The following is a 12,436-nucleotide window of genomic DNA, read 5'->3' as shown; positions in this document are numbered from 1 at the left end:
GAAGTTGATTAAAGCTTTTTGATGATGTTTAAGGGGAGATCATTATTCCTCTACAGAAGCCATATGGAACTGGCAGATTTATTAAAAGAGCTTATGCTAATGGCTACAACTTGGACATATTCTGAATTAATAGTAAAGAATGCACTATGACAAGATATTTTGAAATCTACAGCCTTTGTTATGTGAATGAGCAATTTTCAATAAAATAACTTAAAATGATTAATGACCTAAGTAATTCAGAGATATATGTTGCTTTAATTTTCCATCTGTTCACTCATTAATAATTTTAATTTTTAAGTCTTAGAAGGAAAGTAATTCTTGTAGCAAAAAGAGCTGAGAGGTTGAGCATTTTTTGTTTTGTTTTTTCCTGGTTTTGTTTTTTTTTTGGTTGGTTTAGTTTGGTTTTGGTTTTGTTTGTTTGTTTTGGGGATTTTTTTTATTTTATTTTTTAATAGTTTAAAAACATATAGTAGATATGTGCCTTTGTTTTACTGTAAGTTTTGGAAGCTGCTGGCCTGTATTTAGTTCAAGGTGAGTTACTTTTAGCAAATAATTTGACTGAGATTTTAGATTTGGGATTGAATCTCCCTCTTACTGAGAGAGTTTTTTCACCACTGTCTAATATTCTCTCTCAGATGCGTGTGTCTTTGGATAAATAAGTAAAATGTGACCTTTTACTTCCTTAGTCACCACGGTAAACTTTTGCTATGAATGGGTTTTGCGTCTGTCTTTCAAAACAAGACCACAAACAGCATTATCTCTTAGTAAGAAATGTGCTGACAGTTCCTTGGTGCCCGTCGCACCACAGATGTGGTGGTGAAGAGGATGAGCATACAGAAGAAAGAGGGACCTGACAGAAAGGGGGTGTAGGGGAAAACGTCCTGACCTGCAGTGCTCTTTCTTACTTGCATATGGAAACAAAAGCATATGGAGTATGTGGCAAATAGCAAATAACAAACATAGATTCACACATCTAAGAAGAGAGAGAAGTGACATCTTGAGTGAAAAGTTTGAAGGGTTTGATCCTGACATTTTTCCTTCATTTCTCTGAGTTGATATTCTGTGCTCTACTCTTCTATCATTTAATGAAATTAGGGAAGATTCAGTTGAAATAATGCTGCATTTGACTATAGAGTCCTATATTTTTAACATGGCTATAAAACTGCAGTTGATATCCTTCAGATTTAAGATGACTCATTTTTACTGGGATGATGCCAGTAACTGAGGTAATTAGTGACATAGGCAGGAAAAAAAAATAGTTTGGATAAATAGTTCTTGGGAGACGGTTCTCTTTGCATCATGCATGGACATGCAGCAAATTTACTTTTTCTTAGTCTGTGACAGAGGTTGAAAAAGCAGTAGAAAATATTTTTAAAGACAGTGACCTAATAAAAGTATTAGCCATGTATCTTGCAATTTGTCTTTATAATAACTAATTGATAGGCAGATAGTACATTGCAGTGTGTAAAATGTTTCCTTTATTTTAAAACATGAAACTGATGATTATTCAGTCAAACAAATTGTAATTAAATAGGAACATTATGGTTATATTATGCTAATGATAGAAGTATGTTTCAAACATTTGCAAGTTATTCAAGAGAAAGTGTTAAGCAATTAGAAAAAAATATTAGTGTTTGTTCACTCTGAAGCTATCAACTGACTTGATTTGCATTAACAATTTTAAACCTCTGTAGTCTCATTCATAATAAATTGCTGATAAGCAGGACATATTCCACCAAATGGAGGTACAGGAAAGAAGAAGGAAAGGGCAAAATGCCACCGTTTTAAGATTAAGTGTAACATAATTACTAAAGCAGTCTTTAGAAGCTGAGGGAGTTTGACATTTATGGTAAGTTATTTATTAATGATACAGCATAATTCCATAGCTGTCGTGCAGTTCTCTATGACTTTGTGTGAGAGTTGCTGGAGGCCCACAATAAACATGGGCTGTTAATGTTTTCCAGTTTGAAATGTATGATAAATTCTATGTGGAAATGTCTCAGTCCTGATTCTTGTGGGTGTATTACAAAGAATAACTTTTAAAATGCAAAGCACTCACTATAAAAGAATAAAATATCAATGGATGGTTTTTAACATCAAAGAAAAATGACCATGAGGTAAGGAAATTCTGTATAAAGGTTTTGAAAAAACAAAGGAAGTAGAAAAGAAAAGGAATAGAATACATGGTGAAAACAAAGTTTTATTCTTTTGAAGTAAACAGCAGTAAAGAGCAAACCAAGTGTGGCCAATATAGATGTGCTTTGAATAATATCCAAAGTGAGAATATGACTGTCAAACATATGCAGGAACTCTTCAGTTACAACAAAATTTGCTTCTGAGTCCTCTATGTTTATTTTATATAATTTAATTTTCTAAATTATTATTAAAAATAATCAGAACTCTGTACTGAAGTTCCCATAGCCCATGTTTAATATAATTGCCTTTCTGCATATGTTATTTTGAAATTGTGTACCTATTAGTTACCTATTATTAATGCTCCACAGATCTGAAGAAATAGAAATAATTTTTGATTTTCAGGGTGCAATATGTAATATACAGTAGATAGGTTCCCACCAGTTCATAAACTTCCTTAGTCCATAAACTTCCACGTTACTCTGAAGTACAGTTCATTACTGGGATACATCCCTTACTTTAGTGTGTGCAAAAGCTCTGATGAAAGACAATGTATGAAACAAAAGCGCTAAACTGTTGGAACGTGTGTGAAATGAGTGAGCTAAGACTTGCAAAACTTCCCAGCTGAGTTTAAATTCAATATGGAAACTTTACTTTTTTTTCCTTATTCTAAAACTTTATGACGTATATTTCAGGGCTTGTTGCTTTTTTCTTCCTTTTTTGTTTTTTTTGTCACAGTGATGTTATGTTGCTAAGAGTTAGGGGAAATAAGGGCATATCATGTTATAGATTAAAGCTTGCAAGAACTGTATAAGATATAGTCTGAGCAAGTGAAATGTCAGTGTGAAGTTTTAAAGTTTAAAATCCTATTAATGAACTTCAACCAAAATACATCATTGATGACAATGATTCTAGGCATACAGGATTAGGTACAATGTTAGCGTTGTTAGCAAAGACAAAGATTTTGCCATTGGTAACCTGAAAATCATTCAAGTCAATAGAAATTTGGTTATTCTACTTAAAAAGCTGTGGATATGCAGAGCAGAAAATAGTGTAGGATTGAGCCCATTTAATTATAGTGTTACGGTTTTCTGTGGTAACTTTGAGCAGATTAAATTCTTTACTGTGTTGAGTTTGAACTAATCTGAAATTGATATATTTAATGAGACCTAATAGGCCTTACTGTTTGCTTGGGAATAATAATTAAAACTGCTAACACAGTAATTTATATCTTGGGGTATTTCTGTAAGTAGGAAGCACTTTCCATTAGCCATATTGAGGGGAAATAGAGTAGTTTGAAAGTCTCTATAGGTCATGGGAGATACGGGCTGAATTCCCTGTACTACCTGAATAAAATCACATGTAAGGATGAGATCTGTTACTTTCCCGTTAAGTGTTGTGCTAACCAGCTATTAGCTTCCTGTTGGACTCGTACACTGTACATATAAATCTGAGGAAAGTTTTATATCTTTTCCATCTCAGTTGGGTCCCCATGATATTAGCCTAGTATGTAAAATTTTCTTCAAATAACCTGAATATTTATATAAAAAAAATATTTAAATATAAGAAGCTAAGCATGCTGTAAAATGCTCATTAGTAGAGTATTCTTGGTTAACTGAGGCTGGATATCTGTTTTGCTGATTTTATTTACAAGCTGTAATACAGACATTGAGATGTAAGCTACTAGGAACTTTAAAGTCTTGCCGACAACCAATTATCTACCATGTGATTATTCCCAATTAGATATTTATTAGGTGTGACCCACAGTTTGAAAAAGACCAAAAAAAAATAGAGAAAGTGCATGAAATATCCAAATTCAGATACCAATGTGTAAAACTGAATAAGAACAAGGTTATCTCATGTTAGAAATTCGTAGCGAAGTGTTCGTTCATTCATGGAAGGTTATGTATCTGCATCTGGCTTCTCCAAAAAATGTAATTAGTTTTTACCAACAATTCCAGACTACACAAATTGCTAATAGAACTGATGAAAAGCTTTATCAAAGAGCAGATTTCATACAGAAATGTTAATTTTCTCATTTACAGAAAAAAATACATTATTGGCAGGAGCGATGCAAACTTCTGGTTTCTACAACTGATTGCTTTAACACCTTACAATAAAAACTGATAGACTGTGAATGAAAGTAGTTACTGTAAAATTTCATGCAATAGGAAATATATGAAAAGGACAAAAATCTAATTTTAAACTTGGTATTATATGTATAAAGATATAAACAACCATTATGCAATGCTGCAGACAGATGCTTTAAGGTGATTGCTCAGACTTCTCTTGCACTGACAGATGTGATTCACTTCTGTGATTGCAGAGCAGCTGACATAATGGCAAGAGGAACAATAAACTGAAGAATCATAGAATCTAGATTGATTTTATATCTTCTATAGCACTCTTCACACACACAACCAGTGTTTATTAGATGTGAGGCTTTATCTTTCATGGTAGGCAGATTTTAGGAACTTCTAAATTCATTTGCAATGTTAATGACCCAGGGCATTTGACCAAAGCTCTAAAAGATAGCTGTTCAGTTGCATTGTATTTTGTGACATACATGATTTATTAAGGCCAGTGTTATAAATAATGTAGTATCTGAAAATTAAATACACCATGCAATCAAAAGGGTAAAGTGACTAGCTTTTGTTGTAAACCTTTCAGCATCCAAAAAGACATGCCCAGAATAAGTAAATACATTATATATGTATAAATATATAAATACATATAAATAAATATACATAAGAATATATATTATATATACGCTATATATATATATATATAAAATAGAATATCTATGAGCCAGACACTGCTCAGTATAGTGGCTTGTCAGTGAAAGGGGCTTGTTTTCAATGAGATTTATTTTTTGAATATTTCATGATGTCTTGAAAATTTTTTATTTGAGACCCGCTCCCAGACTGATATTGTCCTCATTATATCTATGTTCTCTGTTTATAAAGTAATGATTAAACCCCCAAAGAATTTGAGGAGGTAACTCTCAAGCTTAATTAGTTCATAGTGTGTGGTGTTCTGAAAATGCCAAACAATGCAATAAAAGACTGTTCATATCTTATTCAATGTTTAGTGCAGCTGCTTGTACCCAGATAATTGCTTTTTTTCTCCAGGCAAAGAGTCCATCACCTCTTTTCCCATCTATTCTTTGTTAATGGACTTGTGTGGAAAATGGGGGTCCTTCAATTGCGATTTCTTTGTTTTGTGTGTGATATAACTGTCTGCAACACATTACTTGAGATCATTCAGAGAAAAGGATACTGGAGTATCTTATAGTTTGCCAAACAGCCTCAGAGATTGTACACCTATTATTGCACTTGTTATAGTTATTCAAGCATGACAGGTTTTTGGTTGATTGGTTTAGAGGCTTTTTAATGCTTGAAGACCTCTAATAGCACATTTGAGAGAGTTTCTGTTAACTTCCTCAGAATTCAGCCGACTGACATTTCTACAGAGCTCACACAAAATTATGATATGGCTTTATGGGATATTTCATGCTTCATGCACTGAATCAATATTCTCTGTATCTGATATTAAATTAAGCATATATTTGAGACTTTAGCTTTTTGTATCTTTATATGAGAGTGTTTGGCAGGGGGAAAATGTATTCTCTCTATATATTAAAGATTAACTGTTTCTCACTCTGGAAAAGTTTTTAATTCCTTTTGTCATTCCCACGATGGTCTTCTAGAACCATTATGAATTGTCATTGCACATTTACTTAGAAGTTTTAGAGGTTTTAAAGCCTCTAAATTGTATTATGTGCATTGTCATACGTACATCTGATGAACTGCTTTTTCTTTTGTCGTGCTAAAAGGAGACATTCTCCAGGATAAGTTGTTACATTATGCTGCTCTGTGCCACTAGTGAAGGGTGGAAATTTCCACTCCAAAATGTTCAGTTATATCTGACTTAGTTAATCAGATTTCGTTAACTGCTTGGTTACTACTGAAAGAGAATTTGGCATAATCACTTTTTTAGGCTTTCTTTTATGTTAGTATTATAAATATGCTGGATTGATTTCAGGTCTCAAGAACAGATCTGATATATCACTGTTGTAACCTGTCTAGGAGCTGAAGATGGGGATCACCATGTAGGATTTTGGGTCCATTTTCCTTGCACCTTGCCATGCCCTTTGCCACTGTGCTGGCCTATGCTTAGCTCCTGTTGCCTCTGCGTGCAGCACCTACTTGGAAAGCTGGATACTTATTAGGTATAGAACATGCAAAATGCACATAATTTAACATTATTTGCAGACAACTAACAAAAAACTAAGACCATTTTCAAACATAAGTTGACTAATGCTGATGTAAGCACAAAGCTACTTCAGTATTTAGCACTTCGAAACTAGCTGATCTTGTGTGCAAATTCAGATCCAGGAAACCGAATAATTTTGTCCAGGTACCAGTTGGACTAAACCACAATGAACTGAAGATCATACGAATTGTAAACTTAAAAGAAAGTTCAGGTTTGCATTTTGAAAAGACAGAAACAACCATAATATTTTAGTGCATGGCTATGGACTCACATTGAATGGCATGACCTACGGTAATGGTTGTAGAGCAGTTCTCATGATAGCTTTCGTGATGAAACAGTTGTGTTTTTCCTAAATTTTAAAATAACATTTGCTAAACAATTTTTTGCCCATTTTTTACTATATCCTTTTTTGCTATTTTTATTGGTTATTAATCCTAAAGTAATTTTAATATTTTGCTTTAGGCAGAACTTGGAGCAGTAGTATTTTTTATTTCTATTTATATCCTTCCCTCTTTTCTGTGGACTCCTTCCCCGACTGACTGTCTTCCAGCTTCCATTTTACCCTGATCTGTATAGTTCATAGCAATTAGTCTGTAACAGGTTTTCAGAATTGCTATCACATCGCATCAGAACTCTCCAGGTTCCTCAGGATATTTTTTGTAAATGTCAGGCTCCAGTTTTGATTCAATAATTACTAGCATACAGCTAATAAGAGACCCCTGGTGGCCTAGTGGTTAGCGTGCAGGACTTTCACTGCTGCGACCACGGGTTCGAATCCCGGTCTCCTGGCCTGATGGAGGTCGTTAGCCCTGTGTGGCCGTCCATCTATGAGAAGGACACTCTAAACAAACCTACGTCCTGAGGACCTCACTGCCATTGTCCAAGCTTGCTTGGCCCCGGCAGATGAACCTTAGGATTAAAGGGTGGGCTCAGTTCAGCGCAGGCTGTGTCTCACCTAAAAAATCCATTGCGCAGGCTGGAAAGGTAAAAGACCTTTCCCCAAATCTTCGTTCGCGAAGATGGGCCATTATTACAGCTAATAAGCAGGTGCAGGAACCAGGATCAGCTGAATTCACAACCCTGTTGCACTAGAACAGAAGGGGAAAAGTAGTGTATACGTGATGTAATTACAACAGCTTTGAGCTAAATGTTAGGCCTTTTATATTCAGAAATTCTTGTTCCCTGCATGTGCTATACAACAAATCATTAACCCAACAAAGATATTCTGGAATGCAATTTGAATTTTTCTATCTATATCAGAGTTAATAATTTTCTTCATTAGTTTTTTCTTGTGTTTTTCACACGATGCTTTTGAAGTCAGTGTAGATTTAACCAGTCTGCTCACTCCTCTGATCTCTTATTGTCCTTCCTTGAAGCTAATTAGATTGATTATAGATTATATCTTCAGAAATCCCCACTGAAAATTGGAGCAGTTTTTGTTTATCTGAGTTTCCTTTTCTTGAAATACTTTTTAGGTCTAATGTTGTATCCAAAACAATCCTATTTCTTAATTTTTTTTAATAATGATGCTACATTAAGTTCTCCTTGTCACTTTGGAAAAATCCACACAGAAACTCACTAAGATTTTTGAGAAATGTCTGTTCTCAGGAAACGAAGTCAGTCATTATAGGGAATGCACCACAAGAGTATTGTCAGCTGCTACTAGCTCAGTGGGTATCACACAGTATCATTGAGATCTTTCATTTAAAAAGAAAAGAAAAATATATTGTGGTAGTGTTTATTTTTGTAGTCACTGATGGTTGGCTTTAATTGCATAGGGTAAGCAGCCCATAGCCAACCTGGGAAAGACTCCTGCTGTACATGTGCATATTCTAGTACCCAAGATGATTCATGAGACAGAGAAAAGAATAAGTAAGTGCAGAGAACTTGGGACTGTGTGGAAAATGTTTTTCCTATCCTATAAACACCTGCATGTTCCTGGAAATACCAGTATGAATTTATGTATGTATGTTAAGTGTCATTCAATGAGATTGATACTTTTCATGCCTGCTGAAAACAACTTGGAGAGTAAAGCTTTGGGAGATCTACAGTTGACCACAGGGACAGATAAACTAACTGTATAGAAAGACTGAGTAAAGTTTTTCAGGCACAGAACTGTACTGTTTGGATTAGTTATAAAGAAAAATCTAGGTTTGCCCTAGAATGCAGTGGGAGATAGCTTGCAGGACACTTTTTTATTAGTTTGTTTGCTGAAAATCTCTTTCTATCAGAGTGGCTTTTCTGGGTCCTGGCTGTGAAAGGCCTTGAGGGAGCGGTTATCTTGCAATGAAAGATCATAGGTACTCTTAAATGAAGCAGGCATCCAGATCAGGCCTTGGTTTCTTATCTCCTCTCAGAGCTAAGTATTTGAAAACATTATTCAAATTAATTTTCTGTGTGTCTTCTCAGACTCAGGTGCAAAGCTGAGGAATTGCATCTCTTGAATTGCAAGATTCAATATTCTACTTTATCATTCAGTCCTTATTTTGATATTGGGGAAGACTTTTCATGACAGTTACACTCCTTAATCAACAATTGTCTATTTTTGTTCAAAAATAAAACTTTTGTGTCATACTTTCTGTGCATCCTAATAATGTCAGAAATACTGATTCAGGAAAAACTATTGATATCTGATTTTATTGTCTGACTGTAAACAAATTGAAACTTTTGATCAGTGAAAGGATTGCTTTATTTTCTGAATTTGCTGATTGCATTATTTCTAGGAAGAGGATTATTTTTTTTGCAGTGTAAAGTCTCTCATCTCTAACTTATATATGATTTCTTTTCTATAAATATCTCCTTTTTAAAAATTCTCTTCACTGCAGGCTTACTGTAAATTGAGTGCACTGATTTTAAAGTTCTTGTCCTTATTTTCAAGGCCCTGAATGACTGTGGTATTTGACTAATTTTCTCTTCTGCATTTTCTAAGCTGCTAATTGCAGTCTGAATCATAAGGTTACTTTTTTTTTCTATACTGTAATTTAGTGAGTTGTGAGTCACGAAGATTTTGTAGCTCTACACTTCTAAAGATATTGCAGGATCCTTCCCTGCTGCCCACTTGGTGTTCTTATTTAAAGTAAGATTGAAGAAGGAAGTCTTTGCTGCTACTTTTAACTCCATAGTTAGTTGTATGTGTTCAGTGCTTCATAACTTTTTTTTTAAGCATAATGTGTTTTTTATTGTTAGCGAGTCCACTAAGGTACTATATGAAACATAAAATGTGTAGAGTAATAACATGTAGTGCCACAGGAAAATTGTTCAATGAATTTTCTGTTTAGAGAGTTTCAGATAGAATGTTGTATAGTAAACCAATAATTACTTTATTTCCTGTCATTAATATAATTTTGAAAGTATGTTTGTATATCATAGAATTGTAGAATGGTTTTGGTTAGAAGGGACTTTAAAGTTCTAATCTACCTGCCATGGGTAGAGACACCTTTTACTAGATCAGCCCCATCCAACCTTATCTTAAACATTTCCAGGAATGGGTCATCAACAACTCCTCTGGGCAACCTTTTTGAGTGCGTCACCACCCTCACAGTAAAGTCTTCCTCCTAATATCCAATCTACACCAACCTCTTTCATTTTAAAGTCATTACTTCATGTCCTATTACTACATGCCCTAGTAAAAAGTCCTCTCCCGCTTTCACATAGGCCCCCTTTAGGTACAGGAAGGTGCTGTAAGGTCACCCTGGAGCCTTTTCTTCTCCAAGATGAACAACCCCAACTCTCTCAGCCTGTCTACACAAGAGAGGTGCTCCAAGCCCCTGGTCATCTTCATGGCTGTCCTCTGGACTTGTTCCAACAGATTCATGACCTTCCTATGCTGAGGACCCCAGAGCTGGACACAGCATTCCATGTGGAGTCTCACAAGAGTGGAGTAGAGCTGGAGAATCACCTCCCTCAACCTGCTAACCTGCTGGCCATGCTTCTTTTGATGCAACTCAGAAGAAAGAAAAAAAAAAGATGTGTGTATGTGAAAACATGGGTTCTATGTAACTATCTCTCCTAGACTGCAAATATTTTACAATTATCATATTGAAGCTAAGCAAATGATTGTCTTAAAAACAATTAATATCACTTATTGGCTTATCCAAATATTTGAGGTCCTGCTTACTCAGAAAAATACTGGAACATATTTCCCATTGAAAAAGAATAAAAAGAGATAGTTTTGAGAAGCAATTTCCACAGAAAGCTGAAATGTACATATTTGGGTTTTTTTCCACTGAAAGAGCAAATAAGTTTAAATACTGATAGAGAATAAAGTAGAGGGTTCAATTTATTTATGTGAAATACTGCTGATTAAAAATGCACATAAACCTAAAAAAATTACAATCCCCAGCTTTCATAAATCATAAACTATTCTTCCCCTCCATGATCAAGTCAAAAATATTTGATTTAAAAAACTTGAGAGATTTGTTTTCTGGTGCTTCCCACTTGTTGACTTTAAGGGTTTTTTACTTCTCTTCTGAGAATGTTCTCAGGCACTAGTTTTAGGAATGGGAGATTTCGAAATATTCATATTTGTATGAGATTTGCAATAATTGTCAACAGTGGAAGGAACTTAAAAAATGACAGAACACACACTTGCCATTTCTCACTTGCCATGATGGCCTCCTTTACTCTTTTTCCACTATTCTAAGCCTTCTAATAGCCGTGTACTTACCCAGTGTCTTCTATGAAAGATGTTTCTGTTCCTCTTGAGTAACTTTGAGGTATCCATTATCAGCAGCGGACCTCTGTAATTTGATGGAGTGAGAGGCTGAGGTCTGGAGGTGGACTGTGATCTCTTCCTGGGAATTTTTTCTGACCTTGTTGGAGAGCTGGGACATATAAACAACTCATTACAGGTCAACAAGGTTACATGAGTCAGCTCACTCACTGTAATTGTGAATACAAAAGCTATTAGGCCAGGGCTAACGTAAAATAATATGAGCTTTCTTATGAAAGGCTAGCTTCATAAACCATGCATAATGGTATAGATTATAGATTGCTGCACATGGTTGACTCGTTTACCTCTGTAGAATCATTTATCTGGGTTTGATTTTCAGTCTTAAATTCTCCTTCTAGAAGGACAAAAGGTATGAAATCTCTTCACTGTGACTTCAGTGGCAGAAGTATGTGCAGTGTCAGGAATATTTGATAGCTACTTTGTTGAAGAACAGCTCTGCTCATGGAGGGGTCTGGCTATACCAGCCTCCCTCCCTACGACCATGTTTCCCAGTGACTCTTGCACTTCACTGATGGCAGCTCTTGCCCAGTTAGAGCCTTCTGCTGCTGCCAGCTGACAGGAGTAGCATAATAGCCCTTTTCCTGCCATTAGAATTGCTGCATTAGTAATGTGAATTGTTGCTGTTTCAAATTCTAATCCAAGTTAATGATTCATAAGCCATATTGCATACTTGACAACTGTAAAATATTGAGAATACTAAGTGTTTTTGGACAGTACTGAGCATGAAGACTTCACTTCATTCATCCCATGTAAGATAGAAACAGAAGCATTAACATTTAGGTATTTCTCTAAACAGGCCACTAAAAAAAGAAGGAAAATTTCTTGTTTAGGTAGGAGGCTAACCAGAGAGGCTGATTGTATTACATGGCGCATGTAAGTAGAGGTTGACATACCGTAGTTCATCCAAATTTCCTTCTTGCAGTTGAAGACTTGGATGAATAGCTGTCTGCATCCTAAGTTATCTAAATTATCTTTAGAAGCTGTTGTCTCGAGGATGGTAAATATAGTCCTAATTAATTAGGCTTAGAACTACAGACCTCTAAGCATAAGGTTTGTACTAGGCAAACTTAGAAAATTATAGAAGACAACTTCTGAATATCTTGGTAAACATAAGCTAATTGAAAAACGAGTTCTGAAAAGTGAAATCATTCTTTTCAGTATTTAGTTCTTTAAGAAAGCCAACAAGCTTGTGGCTAGGGATGATCTGAATGATATAGTCTTAGGTTTCAAAAAAATTTTGACAAAATGCCTCACGTAACGCTTACAAGATATTTAAGTGGTCATGGAATAAGAGGG

Source organism: Neopelma chrysocephalum, unplaced genomic scaffold (genome assembly GCF_003984885.1).
Source record: "Neopelma chrysocephalum unplaced genomic scaffold, ASM398488v2 Primary Assembly neopelma1_22b, whole genome shotgun sequence".
NCBI classification, from domain to species: domain Eukaryota; kingdom Metazoa; phylum Chordata; class Aves; order Passeriformes; family Pipridae; genus Neopelma; species Neopelma chrysocephalum.
This window is presented reverse-complemented; position numbering follows the sequence as displayed.